The sequence below is a fragment of the Ascaphus truei genome, chromosome 4 (genome assembly GCF_040206685.1).
Source record: "Ascaphus truei isolate aAscTru1 chromosome 4, aAscTru1.hap1, whole genome shotgun sequence".
Lineage (NCBI taxonomy): Eukaryota > Metazoa > Chordata > Amphibia > Anura > Ascaphidae > Ascaphus > Ascaphus truei.
In genome coordinates this window covers 163393161-163410368 of record NC_134486.1, presented here as the reverse complement: position 1 = coordinate 163410368, position 17208 = coordinate 163393161, and the positions used below count along the sequence as shown (strand labels likewise).

General features: G+C 42.0%; 1 long non-coding RNA gene across 2 annotated transcripts; it reads left to right on the top strand.

The window, feature by feature from the left end:
• The first annotated feature begins 244 nt into the window (after positions 1 to 244).
• On the top strand, positions 245 to 15251 carry LOC142493139 (uncharacterized). Of its 2 annotated transcripts, XR_012801011.1 has the most exons (5): positions 245 to 396; positions 4367 to 4489; positions 11724 to 11768; positions 14916 to 14997; positions 15077 to 15251. It is a non-coding gene; the product is annotated as an uncharacterized LOC142493139 (long non-coding RNA). The 2 variants fall into 2 exon arrangements; XR_012801012.1 differs by lacking the exon at positions 11724 to 11768.
• The last annotated feature ends 1957 nt before the right edge of the window (positions 15252 to 17208 follow it).

The following is a 17208-nucleotide window of genomic DNA, read 5'->3' as shown; positions in this document are numbered from 1 at the left end:
CCCCACACTAGATGTGACAATACAGTAGTTTGCACCACTGACACTGAGATTTTTAACACCAATAAATATGTATTTACAGTGTATCGTTTTAAACACAATCTGTACTATAGACACGAATACACGGTTATCTCAGCATATGGATCTTTCATGTCAACTCACTTCTTGAGGCGCGGCGGGCAACGTCTTATTTTGCCAGAAACAGTGATGACGGGAGAGTTGTTTTGCCAGTAACAGTGATGGCGGGAGAATTGTTTTGCCAGTAACAATGATGGCGAGAGAGTTGTTTGCCAGTAGCAGCGAGGGCACGTTCGGTGCGGTCACGCGTCAGATATCGTACGTTGCAGACGTCACCTCGCTGACATACTTGACTATAACTGCTGCCGTCGTCTCCGCGTGGTAAGAACACGGGGTCACGTGGAAGGAGGGGCGGGGTGAGGTTATATAAAGCACCGCGCAGTGTGACGCTGCTGCAGTTGTTGTGTTGGGGAGAGCAGTAGTGTGTTATACGGCACATTATAAGGACACGTGTTATCTGTAGGAGATAAGTGGAGGGGGTGACATTGACCTGATGGCAACGGGTTTGCTTTATTAAGGCAGTCCATAAAAAGCAGCCCTCCCACGAGGGAAACATAACCGCAGTGTATAGCAATCCTCGGCACGTGCGCAGCAGATACTGTGCTATCTCTAGTAACCCAGCAAGACCCATGCACCGGCTGAAAGTGTTTCTGTAACCTGCAGCATGGTGGCATTCTGTATTTTAAGTTGACCTTGATAACAGGGCTGGGTTTTCAAGGGAAGTGAGCGCCATCGCCTTATGTAAGCAGCTAACCAGAAACTACAGTGATTTGTACAATTATTTGGAAGGGGGATGAAAGAAATACAAATGAGCCTCTCAGATATTTCTATATTAAAGCTAATTTAGTTACTGTAGGCTTAGATCTGTTCATCCCCCCCCCCCCCCTCAGGTTTCTGGCAACTTATTTCCCTACAAAAATTCCACTGACGACAGAAATAGAGAGGCTTTTCTTAAGAGAAGGATCAACCCATGCTTTGAATTAAGGGATATTTTTAACAGATGGCAGAGGTATATGGAGTATAAACAGTACTGGTGGATTATGTACATGACTATCATCAAACTAAGTAGTTGTCTAGGAGCTCTTCATTAGGCTACCACATAGAGACAAGTCTAAGGGAGGCATTTCTGTATTAAAGATTCTCCCAGACAAAATATAAGTACCATGCCATAACTACCTTTTATGATGTTTTATTATCTAAAATAAATAAGGCACATCCAGTGACCTAGGGTTTGGAAATATAAAAAACTACAATAATTAGTATAAAACAAATGTGATCCATATATGTACAATAGAAAAATATATCAACTCTTAATTATTGGGGGGGGGGGATCTATAATGTATAAAAGGGGAAATGTAGAAGGCATTGGCTCTTAACATTTATTACAGATTAAATGTTTTTTTTTTTTTTATCAATTTCATTTTAAAATAAGTCACACTTCCCCCTGTCCTTGAACATTAGAGATGGGTGGGGAAGTGAGTAAGAGGCAGAGCGCAAACACTGGGCAAAGCGATCCTCCAGGGGTGTATCACTGCATTTGAGGGTTGGGTGAAATATAGGGGTCCAAAGATCCTGGTTTACTTGGCGGCTCTGCCTTCTTTGAAGATGCCTCGTCGTCTGAAACTGCATATTACTAGCTTACCTTAAAATGTCAACAATTACTATGGCTGACTGATACAGCAGTAATAAAAAATGTACATATCGACATCGTCATTTTTTTTATTATTGCAATATTACTATCATATCAGTATAACGCCCAACTCTACAGTGACGGTTGAGGGATTAAGTACTTGGCCTAATATGGTATGCCAATAATGAACTGATCAGTGACAATCAGTTTTATGAGCACAGAGTGGGGAAATCGTTACTACTATAAAGGGTTTTTTTTTCTGTTCAAAGCAAATTTGTTGTTGACTGGGCCTTAGTATTAAGAAATAACTTTTTAAGTGCAGTTTGGGAATAAGTCCAATTAATAATATGTTCTTGTATAGCGCTGCTAGTTTTACGTAGCGCTTTACAGAGACATTTTGCAGGCACAGGTCCCTGTCCCATGGAGTTTACTATCTTATGTTTTTGGTGCTTGAGGCACAGGGGAGATAAGGTGACTTGCCCAAGGTCACAGGGAGCCGACACGAGTAAAGAGTTTTAGTGCGCGCTGGCTGTCAAATGTCTCCCTGGAGATCCCTCTTTAATGCTGCTCCCCGTCTCCCGTGATCAGCGAGGCTTGAGAGGACTCACACACATATAACAAAAAGAATGGGGGCGCAGAGAAGAAGGAAAAGAATAACTGAAAGTGCATAAGTACATTTATAAATTCATATTAAAATAACAAGTACACAACTTACGATAAAAGTGGAATCATATGGATCCAAGTACACAGAATGGGTATATCACTCAAATGGAAGGTCCGTAGTCCAGGCAATATCCCCCTCTGGATCGCAGTTGGCGTGTGCTTAGGGGAAGTTCTAAACTGGCGTCCACGTGTAGTGATCCCTGCACTCATGTAGGCAGTGCTAGGCGTATAGCGTTGTCACGTAATTACCCAGCATGCAATGGCTATCCTATGCGTTTCGTGTCACACTTCAGGGGCACAGGGAACAGGTTCCCCTGCTTCAAACTCCGTGCCAGTCAGTGTCTTTACTCACTTAGCCGCTCCTCCAATTGACAATAGTTTAAAAATAATGTTGCTCTCTTTCTCCCTCCTTTTATCTATTTTTGATTTAAAAAAAATTATTTGGGATTTCTTTCTTTTAGACACCAAACATTCACAAAATATGAATGTAATTGAGATTTTTGTTGCATGAAGTGATTGGTTTATATACACATCCTCACAAATTTTCAATGTGTGAGTTATCTGAGTGACCCTTACATCTTACTTTTTGTTTTGGGTAATTCCAGTGTGTTACCTCCATATGTATAGACTTGGGTACGGTACCTCGCATCAGCGGCTAGAGAAATATTCCTCAGGCTGAGGTCTCCCCTCCCCCACCCCCCCTTTGCTTCAAGGAATCAAAATTAGATTGTGAAGTCTGCAGAGATTTAAAGTGTCTACTGTATTTTGACTTTTACAGAATATTGCATAGTTTGTGTTATAAATCTACATATATCAGTTATAATACATTTTGCACCATACGAGGCTTGGCCAAGTTTACATAAAAGGGTTGAATGTCTTTCTACTTTAAAAAAGGGCTTTTTACCAAAAATATCCAGGTATACGACTACATTGAGAGCAAAGATTTAATCTAGCCCATTGGTCTGCAATTGGGATTTGTGAACAGCCAATTCATGTACACAACATCAAAATAGTGCTGTGCTATTAAATGTAGTTTTCCAAATTCCTTATTTTATTCATTTTAGTAATGGGTACTAGAACACAATGGGTGATGCAGTATGTATGAAGACTTGCAAAATGAAGCATGACTCAAATTAAGTCCTGCAAAAATGTCTATCATTTTTACTCTGTTTTCACTTTGCTGGCACCTTTAGTGAGTGGTTTGGGGAGTTGTAATGGCTGAAGAAAATGGATTAATCTTGATAAACATTCCCATGATCAGATGATAGCATGACAACAATCTACTGTACAACAAACTTGGAAACGGGAAAAAAAACTAGAATGCATTTGCTATATAAGGAATTAGGGTGTTATCCGGTTCTAAGGAAAGTTCAAAGTTTCAGCACTTATTCTAATTATATTGTGTCCATCTTCTGCTGTTGTACAGTATTACATAACTGCAGAATAATTAGTGTGCATATTAATCATTTACTCACATGGTGCAAATGCAGCACAGGAGTATATAAGAAGCAAATCAGTGATGTCAAGATAACTTCTTAGAAAGCAATATATGATGGTAGAATATACTAATATAACATATTAAGTCCCTGTTTTTAGGGTATTACAATGTAGATTAGTGGTTAGAAACCTACATGTCAAGATAAATCAACCTGTGCCCCTTCCCGTCTGTCCAGTTTTTATTTCTATTTAGTATAAACGTACAGGGGGTTATTAGACTGCAGCAGATGTAAGTTATTTGAATAATGATGAGTGGTGTCGTGAAAATGTAGATGGACTACCGCTTTAAAATAAACCTTAAGACCACTATTAAGTTACGTTTTAAAATCGCTTACACAGAATGTGCCAAAGGTGTATCGTAATTGTATTTTATGCATACATCGATAATTTAGTGTACAGTATGTTTTTTCTTAAAAGGTTGTACTTTATTCATAATATACATTTTTAAGTAAATCAAACTACAGTTTAAGCACAACACCCCCCCACCCCCCCTGTTATCAGATTCCAGGTTGGTCGTCAGCATGGAACCCGTCGCCAAGAAGATCTTGAAAGGCATTATATTGCTGGAAGTGGCCGGTGTGGTTGGGGCATACGCTCTGTTTCATAAATTGAACGTGAGCCAAGGTAGTACTGAGGTGCACTCAAAGTTACACAACACAAAGTACCTGCAAGTAAAGACAACTGTATGCAGTCTCGTACACAGAATAGCACCTGCAACATATCTATTTTTTTTTTTTAATGCGAAATAATATCAAAATGTGAATTTTCATCTTTGGGTATTTATCTTGATTTAAAGGGGCAGTCCCACGTGGCAGGTAAAAAAACATGAGTATATTCCACTAACTTAGAAAAATTAAACTAATCTTAAAGTAAGTATCCTGTTAAAAAAAAGCACGTTTTACTTTTCTCCAGGCCCATTGAATTCATGCATACAGGTAGCTACTTATCTGTTTAATCAATGATGGTTTTGTAGCCCTTTTTCTGACGCCTTCCTAAGGGACTACTGGTACTGTACACAACCTGCGGCTCCAGGAGATCTGAGCCTCCGCTAGCTGGGAGCCTGGGGTAACGGTTCTAGCGCAGCGCCTCCACTTGCCCAGGATCCCCGTTATGTAAGATTGCCCTGGGCAAGAAACATACCATACAGTGCGTGCAACCAAGTTTTACTATGCATAGGCAGTCTTATCTTATTCTCTATATAACACTGGCGACACACTTTATTGAAGCTCGGCTAGTCCCACGAATTCGGGTATACCCGGGTGTATTGAGGTTTGTGACTGTTTTCTGCCCGAGTGCATTGGGTTATTTTCCAGCCAGGGATTGAAGCATTTTATTCCCGCTGGCTGCAATACTGCACAGTATATATATATATATATATATATATATATATATATATATATATATATATATATATATATATATATATATATATATATACATATACACACTGCATTACAATTCATGAATTTATGCCATCTGGTAGACACGCGAAGCATTGCAGCCTATTAAATCCTAATCATTATCATTTAACAGATCAGCCGCCCGTCAGCCAGGCATGAACCCAGGCTGGGAAGGCAAACACAACGGGGCTTGTCAGAGGTGAGGAGCGGCGCATTCCAGGTATCTGCCAGGTACATACTGGGTATTTGCTCGAATAAAGTGTGTCGGTGCAGTAACATCACACATAACTTGCATATATATTATAACGTTAGAGTCCTTATACTATAGTGGCTCAGCCACACCTCTAGTGAATTTGTCCGGTATAACAGTGGCTCCGCCACGCTCTTATAGAGGTTGTCCTTGTAAAGTATTGGGTAGTATGCTCAGTCCGCTAGCCACTTGCTAGTGTCACTACAGAGGTATTCCTAAGGCGGGATCAGCGCCTGATGAGCGGTGTTGGTGCACTTTCCATTACAATGTACCTTCCGGTCACGGCGGTGACCGTTCCTTCTTCACAAAGGATCCGTGCCTCCGCTCCTTGTCCTCCCGATGTCGCGGTGTCCTGCCGTCTGATCCCAGATGACGGCGACCGGCCACAACTCGGTGCGTTGTCCCTAACTAAAGTGACAATTCCTTCCGCTATCGATCGTCCCTGCAGTTCCGCAGCCTACGGTGACTCAGGGAATTCTCCTATGGGCCTGAGGGGAATAGCTGACCTATGCAGGCGGGTCACTGACCCCCTGCACTCACACTACCTCCTCCGGCTCTGTCCTCCTCTCCTCCCTAGCGTGGTCTCCCTCTCCACTTCCTCTTCCTTCTAATCCCAGCTTTCTCATTGGCTCCTAGCGTCAGGTGACTGATCCAGAGCTCCTGGAAGTTGTAGTCCATTAATAGAGCCTTTCCCTTATTGGCCTGGCGTTCGCGCGCTCCATCGCGCATGCGCGACCTCCACTTTGTTAGTGCCCTCTGCAACATTGCGCAATAACATGGCGGCACCCTGTACTATCGTGCCGTCGCGGAACCTGACGCACTCCCTCCGCGCGCGCACACAAAGTACCTAACACACCCTTACAGTTTTATACCTATTCTTATACCCAAAAGGTCGAAATAGATGTTGCCTGTGAGTAGGTTTACTGGCTATGCACTTCTTTGCCCAGGCTGTGCTGGAAAGCTGTGTAATACAGCAGGCATAAGCTTTTAGGTCCATGTTATAATGGATAAGAAGTAAAGAAGGACACTGCTCATTTGCATGTCATTACCCAGAGTACCTGGCTACAGTGGAAGCACTGTTAAGCGATAATGGTGAAAGACAGGGTTGCAGACCTCTCTGAGCTATGCAATTTCACCACATAGCATTTTTATTTACTGTACGTACGGTGGAGGGTTTTTGTCAATTTTGTTTACCCACCATAACTATTTTTTGTCTGGTTATACCTATTTCACAAACAATGGACAAAACAAATACACAAATTTACCTCTAATTTTGAGAAGAATAAGATAAACAATGTAAAGACCAACAGATTTGGTTAAGGCCTACCATGGAAAATACGGTTAAAAAAAGATTTGTGAAATATTTTTTTTTAGATTGTTCATCTCCATTTAACCTACTAACATGCCACTGTCCTTCGTTCTTTTTTTGACTCTGCAGGGACTGTTCCTTTAAACTCTGTACGTTGAAGTGACATGGTGTTAGTTAGTTTTGTTTAGACAGCTTGTACAATTATCTTAAAAAAATATTGTTTTACTCTGGTTTCCACATGGTTTGATAGATCCAAAACAAGGGATGATTCACTCAATATGTAATAAGGTGAGAGATAAAGAGGATGAGCCCCAGCTCAGCTAATACAGTGTTAATATGTTCTAGAGGGGTACTGTCAGGGAATAAAGATGAGGCATATACAAGGAAAGAAGAATCCATAAATGACTCACCCAACCTCTTCCAGATTAAATAATATATTAATGTTAATAATACTTTATTAATGGTTAAAACCTACTAGGTCCTTCAAAACCAAGTGATAACCCCTGTTAGGGTTTATGGTGTAGAAGTGTCCTTACATTTAAAACCTCAATAGCGCTGGCATGTGGCATAAAGCCATGTATGAGACAGTTGGTATGACATTAGCCCACCCATGAAGAAGTTCCTCCCGGAACGAAAAGCGCGTCGGGTGATGTGCTGCTTTTCACGTCACTAAGTGTGACTGAGACGCAGGTCTCAGTCAAGGCATTAGACAGGCAGTGTGTTCTATTACGCTAAGCTCTGGCTAACAATCTATAGCTAGATAAAAAGATGTGGACCCACAAGGTAAACACTAGCAGTCAGTATATTAAACCAATACTGTCTATGGAGCACTAACTCGATTTCAGTATACCATTACTGAAGCCGATACACAAAATATAATCTGTCCGGTAAATAGAGGCAGGCATGTGAGACACAGTACGCTACAGCGTCTCAATAGTAACAGCCTACCCATATCTTTACTATTTGGATAAGCATTCAATTAGAATGATAAATATTTGATGGTTGTGACAATTATCCACACACCTATTTTATCTGTATATACATTGAACACGATCACTCTTCTGGAACCAGGATCACATGTACAGTAGGATGTGAATGACTCCAGTGATTTAACGCAACCCCTTTTGAAAGCACACAAAGTCCTTCTATATTCTTTAACTTTATTGGGGGAGTCAACAGAAATATAAAAGGTACTTGAAGATGGTGTAATGTAGTGCGTGTGCTTCAATAGCTGATGGTGCCTTGGTATAAAGGGGGGCGGGTAAAAAAGGATGGCCTTTGCAGGGGTGTAATGGAGGAAGAATGTACTCACTAAGCCAGCTTGTTAGATCTAAAGCACATGTTCCTGTGACAAGCAGGAAGAGTCAAAGGACCATTCCATAAACAGAAATGGGTAGGGGAACAACAAGGCTAAACCAAACGCATGGTAATGAGAATGGGAGGTTGCCAGGGCAACCAACTGGTGGCAGTGTAAAGATAGAAAGTGTCAATAATGTATCTTTACACATGCAGCTAGCTGCTGGAACAGGGGAACTAACAAGCAGCTGAATTAAGGAGACAGAAATCTGTGAGCTGCAAAGAGACACAGAAAATGTGTAATCCTGTTCCAGGACAATCACAGATAAAGTTACTTCCTGACACAATCCATGAGACAGTTTTTTTTCACGGTTTTTTTTTTTTTTCATTTCTGGGCTCTAAAACGGCCCATGACTTATTTTGTATATATACCGTTCACATAATTATCACTAACAGTATCACAAAATTGGCTATTACCAGTCTCGCCATATATCAACTTTAGAATATCAATATATTATACAGTGGCTCTCTTGGGATCAAATATTATTACTAGGAATGCTTTAACATCCTATTACAGCTCTTACTGATCATACAGACAGTAACATTCATTTCTAACTGACCCTACCAATAGAGACACCAATATATAGGATTCAGGATACTGACTCTTCAAAGGTCACACAAACTGTGTGACAACCATACATGGCTTTATGCCACATGCCAGCGCTATTGAGGTTTTAAATTTAAGGACACTTCTACACCATAAACTCTTACAGGGGTTATCACTTGGTTTTGAAGGACCTAGTAGATTTTAACCATTAATAGTAGTTCTCAGTAATAAAGTATTTACATTAATATATTTATTTAATATAGTAGTTTCATAAAAGTTATTGTAATTTGTTTTAAGAACTTTGTAAATCAGCAAAATGTTTGAGGGAAACTTGTTGATTTGCACTCAACACTTCTCAATTTTTGTATAAAAATATTGGAAAAGTTGACAAATTCGATTATTTTCAGGAACATTTCTAACAAGTGGCTTTCTACGTAAGATATTTGCTTTTGAGGATTTTTTAGTGAAGTTTGATAACTTTAATAACTTTTTTGGAAGCTGCAAATGGCCAACATTTGCTAAGCTTCACCAATCTGTAGAACAGGTGTGCAAACGGGGGGGGGGACACAAAATGTTGAAAGGGGGGGCGCTGCGCTTGCAAAGGCCCCGTGCTCTTTTCCACAACATTTAAATTGATTGCCTGGGGAAGAGCGCCGGACCTCTAAATTGCTTCTTCCGTTCTCTCCAGCTTCTCTTGACACTCGTCGCTATGACAATGCAACAAAATGCCAACGCATCACATGACAACGCAACATCGCAATGCCATGACGATAACGTCTCAACGTCACAGAGAGAGATGCCAAAGAGGGGGGGGGGGGTGTGGAAGTTAAGAGCAGGCAGAGGATGCTACTTAAAAATTTTGCACACCCCCTGCTCTAGAAAATATTTTCCTTTCGATCTCTGGACTCTCTCCGTTTCTATTTTTCTACTTCTGTCTAAGTACTGTAACGGATTTTCTGACCTGGCCTGACCCACCCAATCCCATATTGGCCCCTGTGGTCTAACCAGTCCCCATTACAGTGTGATGTCCGGTGGTGCACCTGTTGGCAACAGGACTCCTGAGTCTCCCGCATGATGTTGTGTGGGGATTGCCAACCCAGACAGGCAGCTGAGGTAGTGTGCTTGAGTCCTACCTAGATCCAGTGCAGCGCCTCCACCTCATCAGGATCCCAGCGTGAGCTTGTGGATGGTCCTGGTGAGGAACTCCTCTGTGGTGCTCCTCTCTGTGCAATGATTCCACACTTACACACGAGAGTGTCTTTAATCAGGAGCATCTTTATTGAATACGGTGGGCCAGCTGCCCTCCACAATGGGTGTATTTAGCCCTCCATTGTTCACCGTACTTCCCTTTGAAAGGTATAGTCCTCCTAATGTAGGGATTCCCTATCCCCGCAGGGATATCTACCCTGTGCCAGGTCCCTGGTCACAGTCTCATAAGCAGCAGCTTAGAACAGAATCACTCTTAACTCCTTCCAGAACTGGGAAGAACTATTACCTAATCCTTCAACAGCTTAGCAACTACTTCTGAACGCCTAACTTTTGATCAGTGCTGTGCCTTATGTATCCTCAGGGGGCTGACACAACTCTGACATCACTAATTATGGATTCAGAGCATGTGACCACTCCCATCCATACATAGGGCACCTCACCAGGGTGTGAGGGCAAACCTCCATAATTACTGCTGGCATGCCCATAATTTACGAGGCCTTATTGTCAGCAGGAGAGATGACTGCAGCCATTTTACAGCATGGTTACAGTACTCTCTGGGACTGATTGTAAAAACTCCAAGGCCAGTCGCACTTTGGGTGAAAACTCCAATTGACTTGAATCAGCGTTTCTGCCATCAGCTGATCCGGAGTTTAAGGAATCAGACCCTTTATGCTCAGTTTGTTTTCTTATTTGTGACTCAATGGGATTAACTTTGCTCCTAATCTGTTTTTCAAGTCTAGGTTGTACCCTGGCTAAACAGTAAATGTATTTAAATTTCACCCAGCATCCATCTGTCTAAGTCTTCTGGTGCATGTGGGAGACAGACCGGGAGTCATAAAAATGCAATGACGAATGTCACTCTCAGTCTGACAGTATCTCCCGATAAAGTAATTTGCTCGATACCCTGCATCATCGTGTTTGACTATCCCGCATCGTGCTTTGATGACTCCGGCCTTAACTTCTAACAACAAAGCTCTGTAACACCATATGTCATAGGTGGCAAATAAGTGAAAGACTGTAGAGTACCATCAACTCTAAAAATAGGTCAAACATTATACAATAGCTGTTGTCCTATCATCTTCTTGTATTTGTTTGTCCATTTTTGGTACCGTTTTAGCCCCAGTTGTTTAGATCTTGTACCATTTAGACTATTGAGGCATTATGTGGACCTAAAGTAAGGGGTGGTTACATTTAGATTAGAAATTTGTGTTAAAATACTCACCTTTTATACAAGTATTCTATATTGTGTGATTGTTACAATAAATATAATATGAATATACACTGGCGACACACTTTATTCGAGCTCGGCTAGTCCCACGAATTCGGGTATACCCGGGTGTATTGAGGTTTGTGACTGTTTTCTGCCCGAGTGCATTGAGGTATTTTCCAAGCAGGGATTGAAGCATTTTATTCCCGCTGGCTGCAATACTGCACAGTATATATATATATATATATATATATATATATATATATATATATATATATATATACTGCATTACAATTCATGAATTTATGCCATCTGGTAGACACGCGAAGCATTGCAGCCTATTAAATCCTAATCATTATCATTTAACAGATCAGCCGCCCGTCAGCCAGGCATGAACCCAGGCTGGGAAGGCAAACACAACGGGGCTTGTCAGAGGTGAGGAGCGGCGCATTCCAGGTATCTGCCAGGTACATACTGGGTATTTGCTCGAATAAAGTGTGTCGGTGCAGTAGGTGGGTTTTGTACATTTGATTGTAATGTGTTCCACTGATACATCGCTAATCTTTCTGCCTTTCACTAGATTTCAGGTATACAATGAACAGAAGATTTTCCTCTGTTTTAGAAGGTACATTTTTTTACTTCTGCTTTTATATAGTTCACGGTGGCACTGCCTTGCAGTCTGTGCTGTTATAATTGGTAGGTTTGTGAGTTAAGTCTCAAATTCTGTAACGATTCGAAATTCACTTCTTCCTAAAAGTCAGATAAAATGTAGGCAATAGAAAAGCAGAAGAGTGGTAAGGGGAGTCCCTGAAATGAACTGTGGAAAATATAAGGCCAATCACTTGTAGGTCAACATTGAAATAAACAGAACTTTTTTTTTTTTTTTTTTATAACTTTCTTTTATTGGTTTTTACAATGGTAGTACTGTCCACAATCACATTGGTATCATTTAGTCAGCTTTATGACATACAACATCGAGACAAACATGGTAGGGGGAAGACGTGAGAGGGGATGGGGAGGGGGGGAGGGGGGGCAGGTATCGGCTAGAGGGAGAGTGTAAATTCCTCCGGGTTTTCCATTGCCGCTGACTCTTTCCGCGTGTTTAGAACTGACTCATTAGTCATCCCGCCAAGCCCAAAGACCAGGGGCAGTCGGAGGTCTCCTGCCTTTGTCCTATATGTCGAGCTATGTGTCAACCCTCTCGTGTGTCTTTTCCGCCACCGAAGGAGAGCCCATCTGCTACTATCAAAGCCAGACGCTGGCATTGCTCATCCCTGGGATATCGGTCTGTGCCAACCACAATGACCAGACTTTTTGAAAATTTGAACCAGTGTCGTTGACTAGACTTGTCAACTTTTCCATCTGGCAAGCGAACCAAATTCTATTCCGAATTTTGTCTATCGATGGAATTGCATTCTGATTCCATAACGCTGCGGTCTCGCACCTCATCGCCGTAGCAAAGTGTGCTATGAGTTTGTTTCCTGATCTAGATACCTCGTCAGTGGGCTTACCTAATAAGAAAATCCACGGATCTAGTTGAATTTTGAGGCCCAAGAAGACCCTTTGAAGCCAATCTCTAATTTGTGTCCAGACGGGTATGATTCGTGAACAAGACCACAGCATATGTACCAGATCTCCCTGTTCCCCACACTGTCTAGGGCAGAGAGGGGAAGCTCCCGCGACAAATTTTGCCAATCTAACTGGGGTGAGGTACCACCTCAACAATACTTTATATGAGTTCTCCTTCAGTGTCGTACAAATCGAGCTGCTGGCCGCAGCGTTGAAGATCGCCGTCCACTCTTCGTCTGCTAACGGTCCAGTCAAGTCTGTTTCCCATTGAGTCATGAAACTGGGTCTATGTGAGTCATCAATGTCCGCCCTGGCCACCTCCCTGTAAAGGGCAGATACGAGTCCCCGTGTATCGGTTCCCCGATCACAGAGCTTTTCAAAATTAGTTAGCGGTGGTCTGTTTGGGTGTTTGGTATAAAATGCCCGAACCTGGAGGTATCTAATAAAATCTGTGTTGGGTAAGCCCGTTTCTGACTGTAAAATCTCAAATGTTTTGATTGTGTCTCGGCCCTCCAGGTCCTTAAGCCTTCTTAAGCCCCCTTGTTGCCAGTGTGTGAAGTTCCTGCCGATTAGCCCTGGAGCAAAGTCCGGATTGCCATACAAAGGGGCCATTAATGAATCTTTAGAGGTCAATGAGTGCCTATCTTTGGTCGATTCCCAGACCGAGAGAGAGTTCAACACAGAGGGTAGCGGATTCTTTAGCTCTTTCAGCCTAACCTTGGGATACCAGATAATATCCTTGAGCTCTAGCGGGGCACATACCTCCCTCTCCAAAGCTACCCAGCGCCTCAGCTCCGGATCACCATGCCACTGCGTTATTTGGCACAGTTGGGCCGCTTTATAGTAAGCCATCAAGGTCGGCACTGCCAGACCTCCAGTTTCCTTAGGCCTTTGCATGATTGACATTTTTATCCGTGGTTTTTTATTTTTCCAAATGAATTTCGTAACTGCTTTCTGCAGTGCTATAATGTCTGATCTTACCACGGGTATCGGAAGAGTTTGGAACAGGTATAGTATCCTGGGGAGAAGGTTCATTTTCACACAGAAGATCCTACCAATCCAGGATATCCCATAAGCAGACCACTCTTTGAGTTCCTTTGTAAGGGCTCTTAGGAGTCTCGGGTAGTTCTCTTGGTAGAGATTGCGGTTATGTTTAGTGAGAAATATTCCTAAATATTTTATAGCTCTGGTCTGCCATTTAAATTGAAAGTTAAGCTCAATTAGCTTCTCTGTCTCTTTTGGAATATTTAGGTTCAGCGCCTCCGATTTCGATTGGTTAATCTTAAAACCGGAGATTCTGCTGAATTTATCCAGTAGCCCGAAGAACTTTTTTTTTAACACAACTTGTCACTGTAGAATCACTTGAGTTATTATTTAAAAAATAAGTTTTCTGTTTTAAAATGATGGCTTCACCATAATAAGTTGATTGTATTGAAGTACCACATTTTCTGTTTGCATTGAAGGTTTTTGAATGCACTACGATAGCACTACTGAATGTGGAGTTACTGGACAGAAAAAGGGGAGGGTGGCTGATTTTCTAAGCATGGCCTACAGGCATTGTCTTAATTTTTAACCTTTTAGAGTGACATTTATGAAGGTCCCTGAAAGCCACAAGGGCCGGCACTCCAGGGACCCTGAATGTCATACCTTTTTTTGCTCGTTCTCGAATGGGAGATTGCATTCATGATTGGAAAGGAAAAACACTCCTATTTCAGTCATCGGAATGCTGGTTGTAACTGATTGCTATTGAAGTGATCACGTGGTTGCGATCCCTGTATCATATAAGTTAAATTAAAGCAGCAATACGGGTTTTACTTTATTTTTTTATTACAGGATTGAAGCAGGGGTTTTCGGAGCTGCACTGTATTCATTTCAGCTCATTGGACCCCCTGCTTCTAGAGATAACGTCATCCAGTGCGGCATTCTATTGGCCCGCGTGACTGGGATGTTTAAACTGAAAAGAGATAACCGTCACACCCTACAAAGTTAATTCTGGAAGTAAGGTGTCCCCAGAGCTGAAATTAACACAGTTCAGCTCTTCGCCTATAATAAATTTAAACAATGATACCTGTATTGCTGCATTAACATATTAGTAATGTGTTTAAATATTCATATATAAATCACACTAGAAAAGTTGTTTTTCACCCGAAGTAAAGAGTGGCATGAAACACCTAATCTAAAAAAACCTTTTGTTCATATATAGTGTACTATAAATCCAATGAATGGTCTGGAATATATGGCACACGGGAACTTGATGCAGAAACGTGGTCTACAATAAAAAAATAGTGAGTTTTGTTGGTCATAGATTTTATGTTAAACAAGTATTTTAGAAAGTTTGTAACAGTAATGTGTCTTTTTTTGCAGGTTTTTTGTGATGGTTATTACACAAACTTCTGCTGCATCTACAAAATCAAGCAATGTAGGATTATTCAAAATAGTCAAGTGAAATCCATCTTCATCCACATGAACAGTGTGACAAACATGTGGCTAGTATTTAGCCTTTGTGTTGATACGTAGCCGAATAAACTCGAGTTGTCCACTTCTGTCATTTATTTGCGAAAGAGAAGGGTTTGCCTTTTAAACAGTGCTAATTTTATTTAGTACCATTTCAAAGGCACTTAACAATTAAAGATGGAGAGATGTAGCCACGTTGGCTATAGTTTTGTTCTGCCTGTTGCATATACTCGCTCCACAAGGCTTTCTGAAGAGTTCCTCAATAGTGCTGTTCAGCTTACAGTTTTGTAATTTCTTTTTTTGTGGCTTAGACCCCTTTTATATGTAGAAGTAATATTGCTATTGAGAGCAAGAAATTACAGTTTGGTATATATCCCGTTTAGTAGATCAGTCGATTAAAACCATAATGCTCATCATTGCATTCGATCCGCGACTCGCATAAGCTACTTTCATTTGCGCGGCCCCATATTTCTTGCGTAAGGATCACTACAAAACTCCTATAGAAAAAAGGTCCAACGCTCAAATGGATATACATAAAACATATACAATAAATACCCTATACATTCAGGTATATGTGCTTACACTTTCAACCTATGACCCACCTGTCACTCTATCCCTAGACACAGGAATAAGGTTTAATTGTGCTAAAAGATACCGTAGCCGGTACGAACACTTGCAAAGTGCCTATTTCCACACCGGCTCACATTTGGGATTTTCTAGGAATGCACCGATCAAAAGCATATCTCTTTCTCCCCTCTTGTTTATACATAAAACATACATTTGCAAAAACAAACAAACAATTTATTAAACAAAAAACACTAAAATAAGAATCTCACAAGGGTGGTGTATGGGGAAGAGAAAACAAATATCCGCAGAAATGCACTTCCCCCCTCCCCATAGAACAGAATAGGAGAAAAGCAGGAAGCAGCCTAGAAGACCCAAATCCAAATGAGGACTGGCACCATGTGTCACTATCGACCCTTCACTTGGCCCTTTGTAAAATAAGCCATCGACTCGCTATATGTACACCTACAGTGCGTGACGTCACCGCGTCAATTGTGTGACCATGAAGATCAGTTAAGTGCTCCCTCTGTGCAACAAAGACATGAGGAAGAGACTGATCAGGGGCGCCCCCCAACGCCAGCAGGCCAGTACCACCCTGCACAACAGGCGTCTATGGGAGCATCCCATCACCCAGCAATGGAGCAAGCCACTCAGGTTAAAGCCCAGAGTCGAGCTGTGGGAGAAAACCACGGATCTCCATACGCATACTCCGCAGCCCTTTTTCCCTCTAGCATGAAGGGACTACTGGTGCTGGCGTTACCTGTGGGCTCACAGAGAGCTGAGCCTTTGCCACTAGGAGCCTGGGTTAACAAATATATAAAGTGGCAGCGCCTTCACCTGTACAGGAACCCAATTATATGAGATAACCCCGAAGAGGAACCAATAATAACAGCTCACAGATTATGCAATAACCTTTTACTGTCATATAAACTAATCAACACAGAGGATATAATTACTACTGGTTACAGTTATCACTAGCCACGCAGGGCTTTGTCCCACCACAGTATACCCCACACAGTGTCCACAATACCAGGAGAGTCCCGGGGTCGCCTCACCCTCTGAGTGTCCCCCAAAAGATACCCTCCCTTCTAGGTGTGATCAGCGCCTTACTGTACAGTAGTGTTGGTGCACGTTTGGTGAACAGGTACCTGCCGGTTGTATCCGCACCCTGGTGCACTGACAAGAAGAGGTAAAGGGATCCGCCGATCCTGCGATATCCTCCGCTGGCTGAACACCTCCCACTGAAGTGACACTTGCGGTGATAGTAGCTCCAAAAGCAGCTGTGGCCCTAATCTGGCTAACCAGTAAAGGCAGGGTCCCTAACTAATGGGGCCTTCCCTAGAGCAGCCACAATCTAGGGTGAGTTGGGCATAGCTGGGGCCTAAGGGGTGTCTCTGGTCTAGTGCAGAGGGTCACAGACCCCTGCACCTACACACCTTCCCCTCTCTGAGTCCCGGCTCCAACTGCCTTCCTTGATT